Genomic DNA, 6772 nt, shown 5'->3' with positions numbered 1-6772 from the left:
TTGCCGGGGTGGGGTGGGGTGGGGGGCTGCTGGCAGCTCTTTAAGAAGGGCTGTCGCCCCAAAACAGGCGACGAGGTGGGAAGGGGAGGTTACAAGACAGGAGAAGGGAGTCAGCGCAGTCACAGCTGAGGGGAGGGACTTGGGGCCTGGCACTGAGGCCCCTTCCCCCACCCCCAGGCAACAACATGCTGCTGGTCGGGGTACACGGGCCCCGGACACCCTGCGAGGAGATCCTGGTGAAGCACGTGGGCAGCAGGCTCTACAGCGTCTCCTACCTGCTCAAGGACAAGGGGGAGTACACGCTGGTGGTCAAATGGGGTGACGAGCACATCCCAGGCAGCCCCTACCGCGTCCTGGTGCCCTGAGTTCTGTGTCCGTGCCAGCCAGCAGCTCCCAGGATGAGAAGTGCCCCTGCGGCCGCCCTCCGCCACCCAAGCAGCACCCGCCCCAGCCCTGGCCAGCCCCGGCCACCCTGTCACCGCAGCTGACCCTGCCCTGTGCTGCGCTCCCCTGCCTCCACTTGGGCAAAGGAGAGGGGTGAGCAGAGGCAGCCTGCCTGTCTTCTTTGCTCCCGGGAGGGGTGAGGGTGGGGGTCTCGTGCACAACCACCGGCTAGTTCTCTTCTCCAGCCGAGAGGAATAAAGTTCTGCTTCCATTCTCCTGAGGGTGGCTCGAGCTTTCTGGCAAGGGCGCAGACACGGGGGACACGGCTGGATGGAAGCACGGGCCCAGACCACAGGCTGCTGGATCTCCAGGCCCGGCCCCCTCCCACTGCCCTGGCACCCAGGGGGTCCCGACTCGGATCCCATCTGCACTGGCCTCCTCTCTGCCTCCCTGAGTTCAGACCAATGTGGGGCAAGGGGTGTGTCGTGCCCCCAGAACAGGGCCCGACGCTAGTGCGCTTATCCCAGACCCCGCCAGCAACGGATGCTGTCCCGGGGAAGGGCCAGGCCATGGCCAGGCTACAGGAGGTGAAGTGCCGGGTGGGAGGACCAGATAAGCAGGACCTGAAATCACAGCAAGCCCTGGCCATCCCTCAGACAGCTTAAATGTGCCACCATCCCCCGAGGAGGCACTGTCACCAGGGCCCCCGCCCCGGGGGCGGGGGCAGGCTGTGGGTCTCCAGGCCCCTCAGTGGGCAGGTGGCAGCAGGTGGACGCATTCAAGGCACTGGCCACAGAGTCTGCCCCATCCCCACTCCAGTGACAGGTGTCTGTGCCTGTCCTGCCCTATCTCCCTCTTGCCACCGGTGTGCAAGGGCAATCCCAGCCGCTCAGGTCACCGTTCCTCTGCGGCCCTGTTCAGAGCCTCCCTCACCTCTGTGCCCAGTGCCCCACCCCGAGCCCTCCATGCTTTTCCGCCCTCTGCACACAACTCTTGATGTCCCTCCTGCGGCCGCACAGCCACCCTGCTCCTCCCCTGGGTGGCGGCCAGCTTCACCCCCCGGATGTAGGGAAGGGCCTTAGAGCCAGCCAAGGCTCAAGCTTTCAGGCCTCCTCTCCCAACTGGGCAGCTGAAAACGTGCTGGCCATGCCCCCCTTCTGGAAGCACTTTCTGGGCCACCATGAGCTCAGATTCAGATCACAGTTGCTTCCCAGCCACAGCCCAGTAAAAGAAGCACGAGCTCAGAAAGGGACAGGAAGACGAGCAGGCAGGGGCCAGTGGCAGCTCCCCAACACCCAGACCCAGGGCCCCCTCAGCCTCCAGCCACTCGTCCCCAGCATGCAGGGGGCAGGCAGAGCAGGGGCAGCCACTGGTCTGCAGGAAAGGGGCATGGTGCCCAGCGTTACTGCCCCTGGGCTGGCCTACGGCCAGTCCCTGGAGACTCTACTTCTAGAAGCTGCTCAGGTGGAGAAGGGGCAGAGGCAGACCCAGAGAAGTCCAGCCGCAGTTGGGGGGAATAGAGATGGTCCCCCCGAGGCACCGCCTTCTCCCCTCGGCCCACCAGATTTTCTCTAGTTGCGGTGTGCGGGCTTCTCACTGCGGTGGCTTCTCTCGTTGCGGAACACGAGCTCTAGGTATGCGGGCTTCAGTAGTTCAGGCTCGCGGGCTCAGTAGCTGTGGCGCACGGGTTTCGCTGCCGCGCGGCACGTGGGATCTTCCCGGACCAGGGCTCGAACCCGTGTTCCCTGCATGGGCAGGCGGATTCTTAACCGCTGCACCACCAGGGAAGGCCCTCTTTCTCTGGCTTTTTGTGTGTTTTGCCTGCAACCGTTTAAAGGTGAAAACCCACCGTGCCCTTGCAAACACAGGCCCTGCTTCTCTGGGTCCCGGGCTGGAACCTGCCACCCCCGCTCAGACAAAGGACGCATTCCCAAGGGGCCTGTGCGGACCAGGAGTCCCGCACACAGATTCTGGAGCGAGGACACTCCTTTGAGCCTTCTCATCCGCCATGAACGCGAACAAGCTACGCCCTAGCGGGTACCGTCCCCTCCTCCGCTCTTCCTGGGTTGACCCGTGTAAGCCATAAACTTACAGCAGAGGTGAGGGGGTGTCACTTCGAGGTGAAGTTCTTAGAGAAACACTGAGGCCTCGATCTCGGGGCTGCTCTGTGCTAGGTCGTGGGCTCTGGCGAAGCCCCACCCTGAGCACCCCTAGGGAGAGGCCCGGTGGGGAGGCCCGAGGCACCGCCACAGCCACGCGAGCCACCTTGGAAGCAGAGCTGCCCCCGCCCATCCCCACACCCTAGGCAGACCATGGGGCTGTGGCCCCAGCGGAGGCCTCGACTGCAGCCTGTGATGGACCCCAAGCCGGAAGCCCCCAGCCAAGCCTTCTAGAGTCCTGTCCTTCACACACGCAGGAGATTACGACGGTTGGCTGTGTTAAGGTGCTACGATTGGGGTAATCTGTTACACAGCAATGGGTAACTAATACACGATCATTTTAAATGGAGAAGACCACTCCAAGTCAGTCTGAAGCAAACAAACCGACGAGAAGCCCCAGAAGCCATTAGGAGAAGCCTGGAAAGTCTGATGACACAAACGCTAAAATCGTATGCCTGGCCAACACAAACCCCAAACCACAAAGTCAAGACACAAGTGACAAAGTGGGGCAAAAAAATAGTAGCAAGACGTGACTCAGGGCTCATGTCGTTAAGGCATAGAGAGCTTGAACCAGTCGACAAGGAAAGCTCAACGACGCCAAGGAAAAGGGGGTGCAGGAGGGGACCGCGGAAAGTGCACGCCAAAGGCTACCCCCCATCTGATCCCACAGCCAGAGCGTGCTCGAGTGTTGGGGTCCCAGAGCTGCTGGTTCCGGGCACACATGGTGCCTGGTGACTGGCCCTGCATTTGCTCTGCGCCTCCAACTAGAAGGCGGGCGATCCTGGAGCCGAACAAAGACCAGCCACCGCAAAGACTGGCCAGAACGGTGGGTGGTGGCGCTGGGCGTTGAGCAGGTCTGGGCAGCATCACCCAGGAGCTGGGAGACCCTCTTGGTGAGGAACGTTTGGCAGGAAAGGCGGCGGCGGCGGCTGGAGAGGACTGGCCACGCCCACAGACCAGACAACTGTCAGGGCAGTTCCCGGGCAGACAACCCCCTTTCTGGCCTCCACGCTCCCCCAAATCCACACTCTTGGTCTCAGGGCCCGTGTTCCTTTCCCACCTCTGAGCTCGGCGGTCAGGTCTTTTTTCCTCTGCCTCATCAGAGTTCTTCCATCCCCACGCCCAGGCCTCCGCCCCTCCCTCCTAAGTGTCTGTCCAGATGTTATCAGCCCCAGTCCGGGAACTGCTGAGCACGTGTACAAACCTGACTGGACCACATCCTCAGGCGGGGAAGGGGGAAGGCTGCTCAATGGGAAGCCCCAGATCTCGCGAGAGCCAGCATCCTCCTGGCGCTTCCCAGGCCCGTGGGGACCCTGCAGAGGAGCCAGTCTGGGGTGGGGCAGGGGGCACACACCTAGGAGTCTCAGCCCTCTAGAGCAGTGCTTCTCACAGTGGGGTCCCTGGCCAGCAGCAGCATCACCCAGGATTGCTGGACTAGCAAATTCGCAGGCCCCACCCCAGGTGTGCCAGATCAGAGCCTCTGGGGTGGGGCCCTGCAACCCAGGCTTGAACGCGCCCTCCAGGTGTTCTTACGGGCCTCTCAGCGTGAGAACCACCACCGGGATGGACGGTTCCTGATCGCACCCTCTTCTAGAGAAGCCATGAGCTTTCTCTCTCTGCGGGGCTCACCTTGACCTCCCAGGTGAGAGGCAGGCAGGCAGGCACCCACAGGTTGTCCTGGAGAACAGGCGTGCTTGGGCAGGATTCCTTCCCAGCAGGCCACACGTGTCAAGTGACATGGGGAAGACTTTGTTACTTCGTGCCGTCCCCCCCCCTCCAGCAGCATGGACAGACACCCCTGGCCGACACCAAGTTTCTGGGCACGGCCGCAGCTCTGCCCACCTCTCCCTGGATACCACGCCTGTGTGGAGGGGGGCGGGTCCGTGCTTCACAGGGAACCGTCCGAATCACACTCAGGGGCGCTGGAACACAGTGGGCCAGGCAAGGGGTGGGGTGGCGGGAGGGTGGAAGCTCTCAGGATCGCGGAGCCAAAGGCCCCCGGTGACTCGGGGAACGGGGACTCTGGCCAGGCCCAGGACCCAGAGGGGTGGGGGGCGGAGTCCGGGGAAGCTGGGCGGTGACCACAAGGCCGGGCCGTTCTCCCGGCGCGTCGAGCCCCGCCCTGGCCGCCCCCACGCGGGTCTCCTCACTTCCCCTCAGCGCGCCCACCGTAAGCCGCGGAGCACCGCTTTCCTGCCCACCCCTTCCAGCTGGCCCCGCCAATGACCGAGCTCGACTCGTGACGAGACCCGCCCCCAGGAAACCCGGCCCTTCTGGTGTGACGGGCACCTCCTTTGGCCAATCAAAACAAGCAGACCGTCCCCCCGCCCCACGCGCCCCTCTCCGCTCTGCCCCCCGCGGTTTTTCTTCAGCCGGCGACCGGGTCGGCTGCGGGCCTCTAGGTGTCCCTGCCGGGAGAGCAGGGACTGTCCGTGCAGAGTCGCGCGAGTGGTCCGATGTGTACACGCTAAGCCCTGCTTGTGTGCTTTTGGTGTGAACTTGTATTCTGAAGGAATTAAGTTCACAGGAAGTTACACAGAAACGTCCAAGAGGCCGGAGCACCTCCCGCAGTTCCCCCAGCGTCAGCCTGTTGCACAGCTAGTGGGACCGCACACCACGAACGGGCATTGGTGCCAGCGGAGAGCTGCTCCGGGTTTTATCCCCGTGTGTGTGTGTGTGTGTGTGTGTTGGAGTCAGGTGACCACCACTGCCATCACTATCCAGCCCGTCCCCTCACAAGGACCCCTCCTGTGGACCTTTCGTTGCCACAGCCCCCTCCCTCCTCCTCCCAACCCATGGCAACCGGATTCTATTCTCAGCTCTGTAATTTTGTCATTTGAAGACATTACATAAGGACTTCCCTGGCGGTCCAGTGGGTAGGAGTCCCCGCTCTCACTGCCAAGGGCAGGGGTTCCATCCCTGCTCCGGGCCGGAGCTAGGATCCCGCGAGCCACCCAGGGCTTTTTTTCACTCACACACTGCTCTTGAGATCCGTCCATCGGAACGGTTGCAGGTATCAATAGTTAGTTCTTCCTTTGTATTGCCAGCTGTCGTCCTTGGTTGGATCAGCCACAGTTTGTTCCGGCCTTCACCCATTGAGGGACATGGTGCCGATTCCCACTTTAGGCTTCTACAAATAAATCTGCCATGAACATTCGTGAACAGGTTTTCCTGTGGTCAGAAGTTTCCATTTCTTTGGCATGCTTGCCCAACAGTGCAACTGCTGCGTTCTAAGGAGGTGGACGTTTAGCCTTGGAAGAAACTGCCAATTTGCATTCCACAGTGGCTGGACCATTTTACACGTTAGCAACCCGCATGTATTTAAAGCACATAATTGAAAGTTTTTACAAAACGTTATCTTAAGCAAGACTGTTAACGGTTCTGTTTCTCACTTCTAACTATGTTCTTGTATGCAATCACCGACATAGTTATACTCACACAGTTTTAAAAAACACAAACCCTGTACATACAATTGTGATTTTCTTTTAACTAGCAATAATATAGCGTCGAAATTCGTCCATGTCAGTACAGAAACATCTAGCTCATTTCTTCTCTGGCCACGCGGTATTTGATAGAGTACACGTCCTATAATTTACATAACAAATCCCCAACTGATGAACTTTTATCTTTTCCCTTCTTCTTCTTCTTCTCCTTTTTCTTTGTTTTTGCTACCTGCTCTGAACATGTGTCAATGTCACCCTAGAATAATTACCTCTAAGTGGCCCTGCCAGGTCAAAGCCTATGGACATTTACAGTTTTAATGGACAGCACCTAATTGCCTCCCCAAAAGACCCTGCTTGTCATACACTTGGGCTGTTAGTCCTTTGTTCCATGTGTTGTAAATATTTTCCCTCAGTCTGTCTCTTGTCTTGAAAGACTAGGCTGGCTGGTTTGGGCTGTCAAGAAGCTACACAATTTATTTTTTGCGGTACGCGGGCCTCTCACTGTTGTGGCCTCTCCCGTTGCGGAGCACAGGCTCCGGACGCACAGGCTCAGCGGCCATGGCTCACGGGCCCAGCCGCTCTGCAGCATGTGGGATCTTCCCGGACCGGGGCACGAACCCGCGTCCCCTGCATCGGCAGGCGGACTCTCAACCACTGCGCCACCAGGGACGCCCGAGAAGCTATACAATTTTATATGAGCAAATTTATTAAACTCTCAGTTGATGATTTCTGGGTTATGTATCTTGGGCACAAAGGCCTCCTCCCTCGTGTGAGGAGAGTGTGGTG

This window comes from Neophocaena asiaeorientalis, unplaced genomic scaffold, assembly GCF_003031525.2.
Source record: "Neophocaena asiaeorientalis asiaeorientalis breed wild unplaced genomic scaffold, Neophocaena_asiaeorientalis_V1.1 scaffold1508, whole genome shotgun sequence".
NCBI lineage: Eukaryota > Metazoa > Chordata > Mammalia > Artiodactyla > Phocoenidae > Neophocaena > Neophocaena asiaeorientalis.
Note: the sequence above shows the minus strand (reverse complement) of the source record.